This window comes from Pan troglodytes, chromosome 10, assembly GCF_028858775.2.
Source record: "Pan troglodytes isolate AG18354 chromosome 10, NHGRI_mPanTro3-v2.0_pri, whole genome shotgun sequence".
Classification (NCBI taxonomy): domain Eukaryota; kingdom Metazoa; phylum Chordata; class Mammalia; order Primates; family Hominidae; genus Pan; species Pan troglodytes.
This window is the reverse complement of record NC_072408.2, coordinates 80,906,617-80,925,046: the sequence shown is the minus strand read 5'-3', so window position 1 is coordinate 80,925,046 and position 18,430 is coordinate 80,906,617. Positions and strand designations below refer to the sequence as shown.

The following is an 18,430-nucleotide window of genomic DNA, read 5'->3' as shown; positions in this document are numbered from 1 at the left end:
TGATATTTTCTTTTATAAATTTATGCTTTATTACAATATTTTGACAACTTAGAATGACTACCAAAAATTTAATTCTTAGGGAATTTAATATGTGTTGTCTTCTCAGGGTTGAATATTACTTTTGTCATGATATATTTTATTTTCAAAACACTGGTGAATTATATTTGTGAATATTTTATTTAGAAATTTATTTCACTAGAATTTTAAAATTTGGTTGTGTTATGTGGTTATAGAGCCAATAATGAAAAGTTAAAAAGTTTCACAACTTTTCTTGTGCTCTCAAATAGTGTAAATAATGGAAACTACTTTCTGAAGGCATTTCAGAACTCAGAATAAAATAACCTCAGTGTATTCTAATTTAGGACAAAATATATTTACTATTTTCATAATTTCCAATTGTTTTTTCCTTCAAATTTTTATTACTTATTCAGCCAACTTCATTAAATAAAATTTTCTTTGTAAATTACCTGTTTTACTTGGATTTTCAGATGTAATGGTTCAGTATTGTATACATCATTCCACATATGCAAATAATTTTTATTTTGTGAAATGATAAAAATACATTAAACTCTATAGATCTTTCATCATATGCCTGGGTACATACTCACCATCCCATATCAGAAATTATTAATATTTTTATTGTATTCTTCAAATCTTATGTTTGATCCCAAGTCCCACTTTTTTCAAAGATAATTATTATTTAATTTATTACACAACTGTTTGTATATATATGTGTATATATAAATCATATATGTACATATATAATTTATATTATATATATTATATATGTATATATATTGCATTTCTCTTGTAAGTATGCACATTTTGCCACGGCAAGTATTAAGCTATAACCAAGGAGATGCTCCTTGTTCTTAGCCTTAAAAGAGAATGGTTATATCTGATAAGATGATACTTATTCGATTTAGTATCAAATAAGTATTTGTGAATATTTTATTTAGAAATTTATTTCACTAGAATTTTAAAATTTGGTTGTGTTATGTGGTTATAGAGCCAATAATGAAAAGTTTTATATATATATATATATATATATATATATACACACAAAAAAAGTATATATATACACACACACAAATACATATATGTGTGTGTGTATGTGTGTGTGTGTGTGTGTGTGTATATATATATATATATATATATACTTTTGCCTGGGATTAGACACATTTTTCCCTATTCCTCTGGCTATGTACAATTAAAAACTGAGACATATATAAAACGTATTCTGAAAGGTGGAGAGAGAGAATCAGGCAGTTTAGGGACCTCAGTACCGGAGAAATGATGTAGTGATGAGTTTCCTGGATTTTCTTTTTGATTCACATATTCCAAACTGCGAGCTGGCTAAGATAGTAACCTGGTAATGCCAACAGAAACATATTTTTAAAAAGTCCTAACAGATGCCTGCTGTTCCTAACTGAAAGAACAGAAAAATGGCAATCTAGCAAGACAGAAACTTTTATACAATAAACTCTTTATTGAAGAAAAACACCTTAAGAAAGACCATGGTACCACCCTCATCCAGCCAGCAAGTGCAGAGTTCAGAGCCTAGATTTTCATTGTCTCTAGGTTGTAGTGAAGTTTATAAACCTCCCTTCTCTACCCTACAGGGCTGATGTCAGAGAAGGCTGAGTTGGGTACCAAGACATTCATTCTCTCCAGGTGGTAACAAGGACCCTCACATGGTATTAACGAAGACCAAATGGTAAGCCTCCATTTTCACTTCTACCTTGCAGTAATGAGCTGTTACTCTTTCTTTTCCTCACTGGGAAGGTATTAAAAGATGTCTCTCGGAGAGTCAATGCTTTCGCCTTCTCAGTAGCAATAAGGCTTCCCACCCCCAGCTATCTTAGTGTAAGTACGGGCCATGTGAGATACAGAAACAAGGCACCCCTTCTCCTACTAGATAGGGAGATATTAGTAGAAATCTAGCAGTGAGCCAGAACTCCTACTATCTCACAATAATTAGTACCTTCCCTCCTTGAGTATAGATGTCGGCCAAGTGTAGAACCGAATTTCTCTCCCCTTCTGGCAGTAACAAGGGGGTGCCCCACTCTTCCCCTGCCAGAGTGATGTCAGAGAAAGAGAGCTAAAACAGGCTTAAGTAAGATGCAGCATTTTATAATACCCAAAATATCTAGGTATTCATATAAAATTATACATCATACCAAGAACCAAAAAGATCTCAAACTGAATTAAAAAGATAATCAATACATGTTGACACTGAGATAACAGAGATGTTAGAATTATCTGGCAAAGATTTTAAAGCAGCCATAATAAAAATACTTAAATAAGCCACAAAAAATAGCTTGAAACATAAAAATAGGAAGCTATGGCAAGGAAGCTATGGCAAGGAAGTAGAAAGATATTAAAGATATAAAGAAGAACTAAGTAAAAATTATAGAACTGAGAAATAAAATAATTGAAATTAGTAACTCAATGGATAATTTCAACAGCATAATGGATGAAACAAAGGAGACAAAGACCTTGAAGATACAACAACACAAATTACTTAATGAGAATAGAAAGAAAATAGACTGAATAAAAAGTGGACAGAACTGGGCAGGAACAGTGGGGTTATAATGAAAAAAAAAATCCTAACATTCATGTTATTAGAGTCCAAGAAGGAAACAAAAAAGGTGAGGCTGTAATAGTACTTAAAAAATAATGGCTAAAAATGTCTCTAGTCTGGCACAAACAGAAACACATTAGTCTAAAGAAGCTAAGTGTGATAGTGTCAGCTGTCAACCTGACTGGATTAAGAAATACTTAGAGAGCGGGAAAAACCTTATTTCTGGGTAGGTCTGAGAGGGTATTTCCAGAAGAGGTTGGCATGTGAGTTGGTGGACTGGCTAGGAAAGATCTGCCCTCAGTGTAGATGAGCACTATCCAATTATCTGAGGGTCCTGATAGAATAGAAAGGCCAAGGAAAGGCAAATTCTTTCTCTTTCTATTCTATAGCTGGAATACCCTTCTTCTGCTAACCTAGTACATCCAGGCTGTCCAGCCTTTGGATTCCAAAACTTACACCAGTAGCCCCTCGGGTTCTTAGGCTTTTGACTTCGAGAGTTACATGATTAGTTTCCTTGGTTCTGAGGCTTTCAGACTTGGACTGAGCCATACGTAATACCAGCATTTCAGGGTCTTCAGCTTGCAGATGACTGTTCACAGGACTCCTTGGCCTCCATAATCAATTAAGCCAATTCCCTTAATAATCCCCTCTTATCTATCTATCATCTATCTTATTGGTTATGATTCTCTAGAGAACACTGACTAATACATTGAGCAAACTCTCAACAGGATAAAACAAAAAATATTACACCAACAGACATGACAGTTAAACTTCTGAAAACTAAAGACAAAGAAAACACGTTGAAAGCTGTAAATGAGAAATGACACATTACCAATAAGGCAAAAATAATTCTAATAGGCAACAGATTTCTCATCAGAAACCATAAAGGCCAGAAAGAAGAGAACTACCAACCAAGATTCTATATTTAATGAAAATATCCTTCAGGAATAAAGAGGAAATCAAGATATTATCCAATGAAAGAAATTAACATTAACTGGAACTTTATAAAGGAGAATATTCAAACCTCCAATAAGTATATGGAACAATATTTAACATTATCTACCATTGGAGAAACAAATTGATTCCTCCATGATATACCACTTTTTCACCTATGGAATAGCTAAAATTAAATAGATTTACAGTATTAATTATTGGCAAGGATGTAGAGGAACCAGAACTTGTATTCACTTTTGGTGATTGTATAAATTGGTTAAAAGACTTCGGAAAACTGCTTGTATCTACTAAAGCTAAACATATGCCTACATCCTGACTCAGAAAATCCATTGCTACTACATACCTGAAAGACATGAGTGCATAGATTCTCAAAAGTCATATCTGAAATGATATTTACGACAGGTTTATTCATATTTCCAAACTGGAAACAACCCATAAATCTACCTATAAGAAAATCGATGAGTGGTAATACACTCAAACAATGAAACACTACCAACCTATGAAAAAAAACTACTTACATATAAAAAATATATAATACCCACCTATAAAAAATAAATGCTACCCACCTATTAAAAATCAATACTGCTTATCTATAAAATATTAAAATTTTAATATGCAGAATAATGTAGATTAATTTTATCAACATTATGTTGAGCAAAAGAAGCGGGACACAAAAGAGGATGTATTATATAAATCCATTTATGTGAATTTCAAGAATTGACTAAATGATGGTTAAGAAAGCCAGAATAATTAGAAAACTGAGGATGAGAAATGAACAGAAAAATGAATGAGGGAATCTTCTGCAGTCTTAAAAAATATTGTATATCTGATTTTGGGTTGTACATAAACTATCTTCAAGCTCTACACTTTTGTGTGTGTGTGGACAGGTGGACTACAACTGGCTGAAGTGTGTTTTCTAACACTAAATTATTTGAGATCCTCTACAAAAAAATCCAAAAAATTAGCTCTGCATGGTGGTGTGTGCCAGTAGTCCCAGTTACTGGGGAAGCTGAAGTGGGAGGGTTGCTTGAACCTGGGTTGAGGCTACAGAAAGCCAAGACTGCACCACTGCACTCCAGTCTGGGTGACAGAGCCAGACCCTGTTTCAAAAAAAAAAAAAAAAAAATTACAATTTGAGGTTGAGTTTTTCAAATTCCGAAGTCCATGCAGTCTCTGTTTTGCCATATTGCTCTCCTAAAATAAATAATACCATCTATATCTAATTCTAAAGTTCAGTTACCCTGAAACATGGAAGAGAATGTGTCCTGAATAATAATACTGATGACATCATATTAATATAGGAACAATTCAACATAATTCATCAATAATTCTGCATAAAATATCACCTCAAGTGAAGATTTATTTATGTTTAAAATTGGAATTTCCCTATTTGTATTAAAGGACAAATAAAAGAGTAGGGCTTTGGTTATGCTCATGGTGTGTGGGTTCAATAGTAATACTGACAAACTATTTGAAAGGTAGGAGTTTTCTTTTTCTACAAAGATTTAAATTATTTGGATATACTGCAAGACTGCTTTTTAAGTGTAAACATATTTAAAAAGGTAAATGGCACATAAAGAGAAATAAGACATTAATATAATATATAATATTAAAATAATATGTAGTTGGATATAATATTCCCTATGGATCCCTTCAAATTAAGGTATTCTCACTAAATCTCTCCCAACCTATCGCTTATCCGGCTTATCTAATTCTCTCTCAGGCTTTCAGTTATCTCTGATGTGCTGAAAATTACCAGTTTTGTAGCTTTAGGCCAGACCTCCCTCCACCTCTCCCATCCCCTTTGCTATCTAAACATTTAGTGGATACTTCCACAACAAAATGCACTATAATAAGCTCATCATCCCCTCCTCACAATCTATTTATGTATTCTCAAAATCATATTGCAGTATCACAGTTAGCCCAGTCACCCAGATAAGAACATTGTGTCATACTTCACCACTTTCAGTCTCTTTATATCTTTGATTATATGCATATAATATCCTATGCATAACATGCTGTTGTTTTTTGTCCCTCTTATTATTCCTATTTTAACCTTTTCTTTAGAAATAGCTCAAATGACTCTAATTAATACTCTATCTTTAATTCTGTGCATATGTCTATTTCTAATTGTCTAATTATATTATAATCTTGTATATAATATTGCTATATTTTCTATTGGAAGGTAACTGCATCTAGTCCCTTGACATTAAGACTATCCCACACATGCAGCCTTCTCATATGAAGGCAATGATATAAACAGACATTTACTCCTATATATTATACACCAATATTTATGGACTCTTTTCTGAAAACAGACTGAATATCTGAATTAAAAGAGAAGAATATATATCTACAAAAGTTAAGGCTTTTATTTGTTTAGATCATGCTAGGTTGCTTTTCTTTTTCCTATAAAAGGAACTGAAGGAAATTCTTCTCTTTTTATTCCAAATGAGATCTGACATTTATGGTTGGAGGTCACACTAGGTCCAAAATTTCTGCTCTGAAGAAATCATAAGGGTGTCAAAACACTTTCTCACACTGTTGGTAGAGTTAAAGGGTAGAATTCAGATACTTGGCTTTAACGGTGGAAAATCCATCTGTCTGCCTCATTCTGTAAGTGAGCCATGCTTCCTTCTCTTGGGTACAAAACCAGTAGGATATTTGAAGAAGGTGAGAGCAATGGGTTCTTATAGCTGTACCCTCCTTGGCAGTATATTTGGGAGAGAAAAAGGAAATGGTGTCTTGTAATTTTTAAAAGAATTTCAATCCAAGGGATTAAAACACTATCTAATCAACAGGGTGGCAGGAACTCCAGTTTGACTGACATGATCTCACAGATAGTTGTTTTATTTTTAAATTTTTAAAAGAATGAATATATGCATGAGAAAAGCAAATATAAAATGTTTGTCTTTTGAATATATTTAGCTCTTTTAATTTTCATTTTGGAAGGGAACAATCAACACTTGACTATTTAACCCAAACCACGTTTTCCCAAAGTGTGATTTGCAGAACCCTGATTTAAGCAGCTGTTTGATAGGAATTAAGTGGTAGAAAGACTTCAACAATCAAACACATTTGGAATCACATAGCTAAGCAAGGTTAAATAAGTTTCTTCTCTTCATGAGTTAGAGCATTAGATGTGCAAACATACCTTTGAATCTGTTGGCATATGCAGATTTTCCACAGTTTTTGAATATGGCACTTTTTAATGGATTGTCTCACGATAAAAATATTTTATGGATTTCATGTTACATACAGCATGCTTTGCAAAATACTACTGTAGACTAACCGTATATATTTTTCTATGTTTTCCTAACATTTCTGCCTTTTTATAAAACTATTTTCCTTTCATCCTCTGTTCCTGTTTGCTTAGTTTTCTGACCTTACAAAGCCCCCACTGAGCATGGCTTAGCAGGAGGTAGAAGCTATTTATTGTGGTGACAAGCTAAGTAACCTAAGAGGATAAGCGCATAAGAAGAGATAAAAGGATGTTATTCTTTAAAAAAAAAAAATCACTGTTTTTTTCCTGGTCTACTAGATACTTTGTAGACTCATTTCACTATAATACAAATTACTACATAGAATATCAACCTAAAGTACATCTTGCCTCCAAATCCCTTCTGGGTAGCCATATAAGCTATTCAGCGATTTCATTAGCCTCTGAATTGTCATAATCCACATACTATTAATAGCATTTAGGTACTTGGGTTTAAGTAAAATATAAAATCTAAAAAAAAATAAGACAAAGGAGGTTAAAAGTGCTATGAAACTTCACTATAGTTAATAGTACATGGATTCTTTTTCATCAATACCATCCTAACCCTCCTATTGAGTGATTATTATGTTGGATTATTAATTCAATGATTATGGCTTCCTTTTATACTAAAAAGTTCAGGAGTAAATTATAATGGATATAATTCTGAAATTATTTGTTGAAATTCAGCCTGATATTCCTTGTGACTCATTTATTATAGAATTAATAGGTGATGTTCCAAGATTCAGTATTTATGATAAACAAGATTGTTCTGGAATGAAACAACTTCCCGTAAAAGTAAATTGCATACACTAAAGCACAGAACCCCACAATGACTTTTTCCTCCCTTTCTATGACTGTAAATCAGATGAAATCATACTATGCTATACTTTATATGCATCTTTGAAGAGCTAGTAGAATCCTGAATCCTTTACCAGTTTTTGCCCTAGCCAAAGTTCACATAGATACACAGATGGTATAGTACAGGCATTTAGCACAAAGCTTTGACCTCAAACTTCCATGTAGAACATACAGTTGTGACTTGGTTAGAATGACCTTTGAGTCAGGGTTATTCCTCTAATGCTTGTGGTCCAAAGCTTTGACTACAACAATAATGAAAATCGCTCCATGCTCTGTTTTTCTGCCTATCTCTATATGTATCTTCTAACTTTTCCCTTTGCTTCCCTCAAAAATTTTTAGCATTTTTAAATTTAGTAATGTTATTCCTTTACTTATTGATTATTGTTGTCAGGTAGTTGCATCATTTTCTTCCTGTAAGGATATATTACATTTTTTTTAAAATCCAGTAATATAAATCTTGATAACTTTTCTGAAGAATTGTAACTTTTTTCTTTTTTAATGCATTTTTTTTTCCAAATAAAGATTCCTTTTTGATAGATCTGGAATGAGATCTCTAGTATACTTCATACAGTAGAAAAATTATCCATCATCATTCTTTCACAGATCAAATAATTTAAATCTGGAAAAATAAAATGTTTCCCATTGATATATACCTTCTTAATGGTGAAAACAAATTATATTAAAACCAATTTGCATGTTTGCCATGAAGTTGAGTGGAGACATATTGAAGAGAAATATATGTCCCTTGTTCTCTAGGGAGGTGCCTAGACAAAAAAAATGACCATTTGTTCTGGCTTTGTTTACAGTTTGAATTTCTGCTTGACTTCTTCTTCAATTGTGAAATCTGGATCTATGCAGGTACATTAGAATATTTTCATAGTTTAGTTTCCAAGTAGCTTTCTGTTTAGGGCCAATCCGATATCAACTATTCAGCAGCTGTGAATTAAGCCGGCCTTAGGGTTGGAATCAGATTTCTTTAGTACCCTCATGCATACCATAAGGTTGTTTAGCAAACTGAGACATTTCTTGGTCCCTAGGAAATGAGAGAATATTTCTGTCAGTAACCTGATTTTGGAAATGTGAGTGAGCTCTGGATAAAATTTCATTTTGAGTCTTTGCTCTGCTACTTGTAAGCTATCAGTTTACACAGGCTTCCAGAGTTACAGAAGAGTTCTTTGTTGAAAAAAATATATATTTTTTAAACTCTATGCTCAATTGTCAGTCAATGTATCACAAGATTGAGCAGGTTAAAAGAAAAAGTCTCTAGATCCATAGAAGGCATGTAACTGAAATGCAATTAAGTGCTTGATGATGCACATTAGAAGTGCACAGAAAGAACTAAGAGATTAAAGTGCAAAGTTTCTTGAAATTAAATGGTCTATACGAATAAAATCATTGTATAACAATAATTTAAATGACCCTTCTCATTAACAATTCTAACAAATACTCCTCTGTTCCTTCTTTAGGCTAGTCCTGTTTACTGCTGCTTACTCTAGGAAATAGAAATTGTCAGTGAACTTGGAACCATTGTTTACCTGTAAAGTTTGTGTTGGTTTTCAAATATCAGTCCTGAAATAATAGTCTCTTTTCCTCCATTCATGTTTCTCAGAAAGACTTTATTCATTACCACATAGTTCACATGAACCCTACAGGCTTGATAATTTCTTATCTTTCTAATGTCTGGATAGCAATACACAAGATGTACTCATCATCTTAGAGACAAACATGGTGGAATAGAGAAAGGAAAAAAAAATATGTAGTAAAAACTGTCTTTTATATGTCAAAATCACTTCTTAAAAAACATGCTGGGTGAGGTGACTGGCACTTGTAATCCCAGCTGCCCGGGAGGCTGAGGCGGGAGGTTTGCTTGAGGCCAGGAATTCAAGGCTGTAGTGAGCTATAATTGTGTCACTGAGCTGTTTTCTTAAAAAACAAAAAAAGAAATATTATTATATGATAGGCAGAAAGCTGAATCATGAAATACATATTTTTATAGTTCTTTATAATTTTCAATTTGACTTTTTAACTTTATATTTGAGTGTCACGAGAACCAAAGCAGTACACAATACACAAACATTAATTTTCCCATTTTACATGTAATGTTAGCAAGTATTTGCAAAGTGTTTAGTATATTCCTGTTTAGTGAATGTTGAGAATTTGCCTGTTCCAAATGTGTTATATTGATGAGCTTATGTAGGTTTTACAAAACTCAAAAAAAGAAGCACTATTATTTTCCCCATTTCTATGTAACGAAGGAATCATGTCATAGAAAGTAAATAACTTTTCAACATCCCACAGTTAGAGTGGTAGAGCCTGAATACAACCCAGGCAATATGGCCTCATAGAATTTCATCATAACCTTTATTTATTGCCTCTCACATCACAAATAAGGAATAGGGCATCATGAAATTGTGATTTTTTTACATGTTATATAAGCATTATTATAATGAGTCTGTTCTAGAGTTCTTGTCTTCTGATTTTAATTTATGAGAGATTAAAAAAACCTAGTGCTAGTGAGCATATTGAAATTTCTGAATAAAACTTAGGTCAGTGTTTTTCTCAAGTCCAGTGAAATGATTTAATTTCTAGATGGGTATCATTCTTTTGATCAATAAAATGCAAATCAGGAAACCGTGACCAAATGGTAGCAAGTTTTTTTCAATGGTAAATTATGAATTTGTGAATACATGATACATATGAGCGAAGCTACAGTTGCTACATTCTAGTTAAGTGGAATGAATAGAATCATTATCCAACTAAGATTTGTGAGCTCATAACAGGAACTTGTGTAGGTGATTGATATATGTCAGTGAACAAAGCAAAGATCACTATCTTTTATGGTCTACAGACAAGCAAATGAAGGGAAACAAAAAAGAAGCAAAGGAATAGTATAGACATAAATTGTAAGGCATTAGGAATTACAGAGAAAAATAAAATATGAAGCATGGTAAGAGGAAATCAGAAATATGAAGGGGCTTATGATGGTGGAATAACTATAGTTTTTTACAGGTGTACAGATTAGGTCTGACATTTGGACAAAAATTGTAAAGAGGTAAGAAAGGTGGTCATCCAATTTTCTGAGAAAACAGCATTCCAGGAAATGGAATAACTGCTATAAAGGATAAAATGGGGAATGACTGGTATAGTCAAGACATGGTAAAGTGGTCAAGAGAATAGGTTATGTCATTTACATACAATTAAAATGTTAAAAGTGTTAAATATTTAAAGATGGTGACAATAAAGAATCAAACAAATTTGGGGTCCTCTTGAGCACTGGACATAGGTTGCATGCCCATGAAGCTGGCGTTGGTGGTAGACTAAACAATCTTGGTGACAATCTTACATCTTGGGGATGTAAGATTAGAGATGAAGAGGGGTCAGATCTTGTAATACAATATGAGCCATAGGGAGGACTTCTGCTTTGACTCTGAGTGAAATGGGGAACTACTGAATGGTTTTGAACAAAAGAGTGACATGTTTTTGCTTATAGTTTTAAAAAGGCCTCTTCTGCTGCTCTTTTAAGACTAAAATGTAGATTGGCAAGGGTAGAAGCAGGAAAAAGTTGCATTAATAATTAATAATTGAGTTGGATGAAAATGCTTTTAAGAAATCTGATGTCTTTGCAGTAAATCTAGTAGCTCTACCTTATATGTGTAAATATGAATGTATATATGGTATTATAAACATATATTAAGAAGACCAGTTCAAATTAAGAGGACTATGTGGCTTCATGTAAATTGATTATAAGAAATAAAAATAAAACTTGTTCCCAAAATGAGGGTTATATACAGTGATGATTGGCGTTATATTCAATGTAAATTTCCAGTTACGGAAATCTCATGTATTATTATATTTCAGTTCTGTTGATAATCAGAGTATACACTTAAAAACATCTAATGAATGAAGGCATATGAATCGTCATTGAAAGTAACCACAAATCTGAGATAAACATGTGTGAAAAGATTTTTGGAGATAACATCATTTGAAGGAGGTTGCACATTTGACTCTTAATGGTATTTCTGAGTGGTAACATTTGTCTTGGTCCTTAGTTAATGCATCCTGATAATATATTCCTAATAACAATTTTATTATGCTAGCTTCAGAGTTAAACTGAACAGTTTTTTGTATACATACACATTCTAGGCTTTATAAGTTTAGTTAGATTTACAGAGGGTCAAACATTAATGTTGACAGAAAGTCAAACATTGGTTAACATTCACAATATAGATGAATCCTCCTTCAAGTATTTTTGTCAGCTTTTATAAGGAATATTGAAATTCTGCATCATTATAAAGTGAGAAAAACAGCCAAAGTTAATTAGTATAACCTGTACTATAAATACAATTTTAAGAGTTTATTGTTTTCAAAAACAAAAAGATTTCTAGAGACAAATAATTCATGATCTCTAAAAATTTATTGTAAAAAATAAGCTAGGGTGGGATTCTGGATAGATGGATGCATTGTTAGGGTACCTTGTGAATCTCCCCCAATCTCTTAAATTAAAAAAAATAGATAAATTAATATAGCAAAACCAAATGTCCCATTGAAATATCTACATAGAATCACATGAAAAAATGGTTTCATAAACTCTGAAATATGTGTGTGTAGTCAAACCTACAAAACCCATGTGGAATAAGAAACTGCAAGAGGAGAATCAGAAGAAAAGTAAATAGGTTCTTGCAGCCCTGGAATCTGATGAACCCTCAAGTCGCCCAAGAGAATCTTCCCAGTTTAAACTGAGAAGAGTATCCAAAACTGAGAGGGGGATTTTAGGCCTAAACAAATGGGTGATTTTAAGGAGACTGTTTGAAGGACAGTCTGAGCCCTTTGAAATCTAGAACCTAAAAAGCCAAAGTTCACATCCAGGATAAGACCCTCCGTTACAAAGAAAGTGTTGGAAATATGATGGAAATGAGCAGGACAGAGACACAGGGGAAAAGAGAAGAGTTTAGGGGAATGATATCTCAGAAAGCATGTGAACATGTTTGATAATTTTAAAAAATAACAGAAGAAAAAAGCTCTAGAATAGTGGAGTTAGAAAAACTATGCTGGCTCATTATTACATTTTGAAAAATACAAAAACATTAATCTCACTTAAAAATGAGTATCTGAAATGTGTTATATATAAATAAGGGAATACTCGCCTGTAATCTCAGCACTTTGGGAGGCCGAGGTGGGAGGATCATGAGGTCAGGAGGTCGAGACCAGCCTGGCCAACATGTTTAAGCCCCGTTTCTACTGAAAATACAAAAATTAGCTCGGCATGGTGGTGCACACCTGTAATCCCAGCTACTCTGGAGGCTGAGGCAGGAGAATCGCTTGAACCAGGGAGTCAGAGGTTGCAGTGAGCCGAGATCGCCCCACTGCACTCCAGCCTGGCAACAGAGTGAGACTTCGTCTCAAAAATAAATAAATAAATAGTACTTAAATAATTATGTTTCCATAAAAAATAATTATAAAGAAAAGAGAGTAAAAAGCAGGATAGCATTCATAAAAGAGTAAAAGCATAATAGAAAGACCTGCTCACAAATTTAAAAATATATCCTGGTACTTTAAAATGATCTAAAATTAGTGCCAAAAAAAAAAAAGAAAAAAAGAATGAGTTCATGTCCTTTGCACGGACGTGGATGAAGCTAGAAGCCATCATTCTCAGCAGACTAACACAGGAACAGAAAACCCAACACTGCATGTTCTCACTCATAAGTGGGAGCTGAACAATGAGAACACATGGACACAGGGAGGGGAACATCACACACCGGGGCTTGTTGGAGGGTGTGGGGCAAGGGGAGGGAGAGCATTAGGAGAAATACCTAATGCATGTGGGGCTTAAAACATAGATGAGGGGTTGATGAGTACTGCAAACCACCATGGCACATGTATACCTATGTAACAAATCTGCATGTTCTGCACATGTATCCCAGAACTCAAAGTAAAATTAAAAAAATCAGTGCTAAAAGAATTGAAGCTGTGAAAGAACAAATTAAATCACAAGTCAAAGAAAATAAGAAATGAGGTCAAGAAAGTATTTGAAAGAAAGAGATATAAAAAGAATTAAAATTTTTTTAAATAGTCATAGATAATTTCATAAGATATATAAAATATGGAAATATGAAATTTTAATATTCTTAAATGAAAAATTCAAATGGATTTGAGTTAAAGTATTAGATATGGCATATGAGACATGATAAATGAACAAACTAAAATAGGATTTTTCCCCCCACAAAGCAAAACAATTCAACAGAAAGAAATGTAATTTTTAAATGTAACTGAAAAAAAATCTACTGTAAACAAAATTTGGCAGTGTCACAGTTCATACATAAAGTAACACGAAGTGACCCACAGATTGACATATCACAGGAAAAGTAGTGTTTTAGTAGAAAGGGAAAGAAAAAAATAATCTTTGGATATTTAGGCAGACAGGTTACATAATGTACAAAGAAAGGAAAATCAGCTTGTCATCAATCTTTTTGACAATGCTTAATACCATAAGACAATGAGATAATATATTTAGAATATTCAAGCAAAGAAAAGCTAATATTTTATATTTAGTCAAACTGGACAGAGATGTTTATTAGGACCATACAACACTCAGAAAAAAAATTTTCTATGATTTTTTTAGAAATACAGCAGGTGAAATATTTCCTACAATGAATGATGAGATTTGTAATTTATTTTAATAGTTGATGATTATCAAATTGTTATAGCATGTTGATTTTTGGATACATTTAAATCATGCTTTAAGACAGGACTATAACAATGAGGTAAGCATTACATAATTTACAGTTACTTAAGGTTTTCAGGAAAAATATTAGATTTCCTCCTAAAATATGCAGGGGAGTGGAATAATTATTTAAAGCTTTGTGAACTACTTTAAAAAAATTCTGATAGCCTGTGATAGTAGCAGATTGGATAAATTATAAACACAGTTAAAACGGAAGAAAAGAGGTAAACGTAAGGATGTTGCAATTATCTAGGTAGAAACAATGGTGATTATCTTTCTGGAACCTCTGGTAAACATGAAGAAGGTTCAAACTGGAATTTATTTTAAAGAAATAATTAGCAGGATTCAGTGATATAAAGAACATAAAGTATTTTTTAAAGAAGGATGCATCATATATTATTCTAAGTTTTCCAGATAGAGAATCTAGAAAGTTACCTGGAAAAAACTTCATTGACAGAATTGGGTTAGCTGGAAAGCAAATGAGCTTTGGGGATGATGTGGAGGAGGTGAATTTTGCAATAGCGAGTTTGAGGTGACAAGCCTCGAAATGGCAAAGTCTTTATATATGCAAGTTGCAAGTTTGTGGTCGGGACTACAGACATATACATGTGAGGTTATTGTTAGAGAAATAAATGACTCTAGCAATGAGCTTCGATGAAGATTCTGAAAGACCAAATGAAGACAATCCAGATTTCTTTTTTTTTTTTTTTTTTTTTTGTGAGACAGAGTCTCGCTCTGTTGCCCAGGCTGGAGTGCAGTAGCGTGATCTTGGCTCACTGCAAGCTCCACCTCCCGGGTGCATGCCATTCTCCTGCCTCAGCCTCCCGAGTAGCTGGGACTACAGGCACCCGCCACCATGCCCAGCTAATTTTTTTTGTATTTTTAGTAGAGATGGGGTTTCACCTTGTTAGCCGGGATGGTCTCTATCTCCTGACCTCGTGATCTGCCCGCCTCAGCCTCCCCAGATTTCTAAGATTAAGTAACTTTCTATATTTTACAGCTGGTTGCAGTCTTTCTTTGGCAGTAAGGGTTCACTGAAAGATGGGGTGATGTTAGAGGATATAGTTTCAAAATATCTTTGTCTTTTATTACTCTAAGTAAGTCATTCTTAACAAATGAAATTTTCATGAAGGTTGCTGTGAGCATGTCATATAAAGGCTCAGTTCTCGATTACATTTTAACCTCTCAGCTTACAATACAGTTATCATGGGGTAGATTGTAGAAGTGTATGTGTTGGGGAGGAAGAAAATGCATCCAAGTGTATGAAGTAATTTATCTTTGTACATAGATCTAAAACACCAGCAATATTCTTCTACTCCAGCATTGCTTATTTTATAAGAAAAAAATTAGAAAACAGCCTAAGGCTGTGTCAACCCAATGTCAAAATGGATTGATAAATTCAGCATGAGAACCGTAAAGCTATTTATTTTTTTAAAAATTACAGTTGAATTTTAATATTTTTTCTCATTTTAGGTAGATTTCTAATGAGCCAAGATACCTAAGTTAATACTATAAAATTTTATCTTATTAATATCTCTGTACATGTCAAACATTGTAGTACTCAAACATATTTTGGTGGGTGGGTTCCATGCTAAATTTTTTTATTATTTGAAATATTCAGACAGTCACACTATAATGACAGCCTATTTTCTGAATCTATGAGCAACTGAGTTTTAGTTGTGACATTATCACCAGTTGAAATATTTCTGTCTCAAAAAAAGTGAATCATATTACCTAAGAATTTAACCAGAAAATAAATTGCAAAACACCACCATAAAGGAAGGTAGTTCATGAAGTTTTATAATTATACTGGCCAATATGTAGACTCTAAAATCTACCCTCCAGTCAAAGTAAATAGGATTTCAATGGTTATTGAAATTTTGAAGAATTATTTATGAATAACAGATCACATTAAGTTGAAGAGATAAGAAAATGAAAATAAATTATACGTTTCCTGAAAATAATTATATTTAATCTCAATTTCAGATATCACTGCTTTATTTTTATTGTTACTGAGAGTATTATAATATAAATCAAGATGTCAGAAAGATATGAGATAGCATGTGGTCGAATAAGAGAAAATATAAGGAAAATTAATTAACTTCCTCCCAGAGAATGTAATATGACTTGAATAAACCAAGTTTATCTAGCTAGCTATCATCTACCGTCTGCCCATCCCTATCCACCTACTGATGTATTGAATATATTGTATCCCTAAACTTTAAAATGTTATAAAAGCCTATGTGCAAATTGTTTTTCTCTTTAATTTAAAATTAACCTTTATAAGAATTGAATTACATTTTATTTTTTAAAAATCAGCCTCAAAACTATCTTGGCCTATAACATGCCAAAAATAAAATGTTGTCTTAATGTTTCTCTAAAATCTCAGCCTTTATATAACATGCTTTATGTAAGAATGTGTCCAGAAATGTAAGATTTATTATATACATTTTGGCTCCGCTGAATTTATTGCCCATGAATGAGGACTTAAATTTCAGGAAAGCAAGAGTGTGAAGGATGTGGAAGGTGGTGAGAGACATTGTGTTGGTTCAAGTAGGTGATGGATTGAAGAGCAATTGCAAGCTGGAACCTCCTGGTGATGTAAATACCTGGACATAAGTACATATAATTTTCTAAAAAGCTCTCCAGTCACCCTTTCTACTTTTCCATATAGATCAAGATTAATTTTTGTGCATCATTTTTCATTATGGGAGTATCAAACTCAATGGCTTCAGAGACCTACTCTTAATATAAAATTCATTTCATTAATAGGCAAGATAAAGTGGAGATGACTGTAGAGAACTTGGAATTTCAAGATCCACTAAGTGTTAACAGTATATATGAGGGACTAATGTAAGATCTGCAGATTTTTTAACAGAAGTAGGAAGTCTGCATTTCTAAATGAAATAAGCAATTTTAAAAATACTGAATTGTTAAAATTAAATATATGTATGAAAAATAAAATAATAAAGAAATAACAAAATTAATTTAGGGACCACTAATTTTTTTATTATCTGCATTGCAACCTCCATCTTCCATCTTAACAGGTTTTCCTTGTACTCTGAGCAAAGCTCTTTTTTGAGCCAGATATTTTTATTGCTGTATACAAAGAGAAAAACAAATATAGCTTAAGCAATTTCCCCACTTTGTCCCTGATTGTATACATACTACTGGACAAACCTCCCCACGGTTAACATCCATAATTTTTGTTTACCTGAAAATGACTTCAAATTGGTTTAATATTTGTATACTGTTTTCACCAAGTATACAACTCTGGTTGGCATATGTTTTTCCCCTTTAAGTAATGTGAAAATGTCATGGCAGCATCATAAAAAATATACACTACATAAAATAGTAAAGAAAGTTGTTTGGACTGAAGAGATTAAACCAGCAATAAAAATATTGATAATAGTATATATGTTGGTAGACATATAATTGTACTAGTCCATTCTCACGCTGCTATTAATAAATCACTGGGTAATTTATAAAAGAAAGAGGTTTAATTGACTGAGAGTTCTGCAGAGCTGGGGAGGCCTCAGGAAAATTATAATCATGGCAGAAGTGGAAGCAGCACGTCCTTCTTCACATGTAGCAGGTAGGAGAAGTACTGAGCAAAGTGGGACAAACCCCTTATAAAACCATCCGATCTCATGAGAACTCACTATCACTGAGAACAGCAAGAGGGTAACCACCCCCATGATTAAATTACCTCCCACTGGGTCCCTCCCACGACACGTGGGGATTATGGGAACTACAATTCAAGATGGAGTGGAGACAGAGCCAAACCATATCAAAAATATATTTTCATTAGCTTAATTTTATTCTCCTAAATTTGTTCATTCAAGCAAAAATTCTAACAATGTATTGTAGGTTTCATAAAATATGTAGAAGCTGTATATAAAAAAATAGCACAAAGGAATGGGGGTAAATGAAAATATATTATTGCAGTCTTTTTCCATTTTATGTGATATGGTAAAATATAAACATTAATAGTCAATGATAAGCTTAAAATGCATATTATAATTTCCAGATGTAACACTAAAAAAAAATCTAA

At 33.0% G+C, this 18,430-nt stretch overlaps 2 long non-coding RNA genes across 3 annotated transcripts in view; one reads left to right on the top strand and one right to left on the bottom strand.

The window, feature by feature from the left end:
• LOC134807489 (uncharacterized) overlaps nt 1–18,430 on the top strand; it is a 476,245-nt gene that overhangs the window by 152,916 nt on the left and 304,899 nt on the right. The window contains exons 5-6 of the long non-coding RNA XR_010148081.1: nt 1,623–1,717; nt 8,462–8,513. This is a non-coding gene — a long non-coding RNA (uncharacterized LOC134807489). The remainder of the gene's footprint in view (nt 1–1,622; nt 1,718–8,461; nt 8,514–18,430) is intronic.
• The window catches only part of LOC134807490 (uncharacterized), a 142,891-nt gene that overhangs the window by 70,589 nt on the left and 53,872 nt on the right, over nt 1–18,430 (bottom strand). The window lies entirely within an intron of this gene.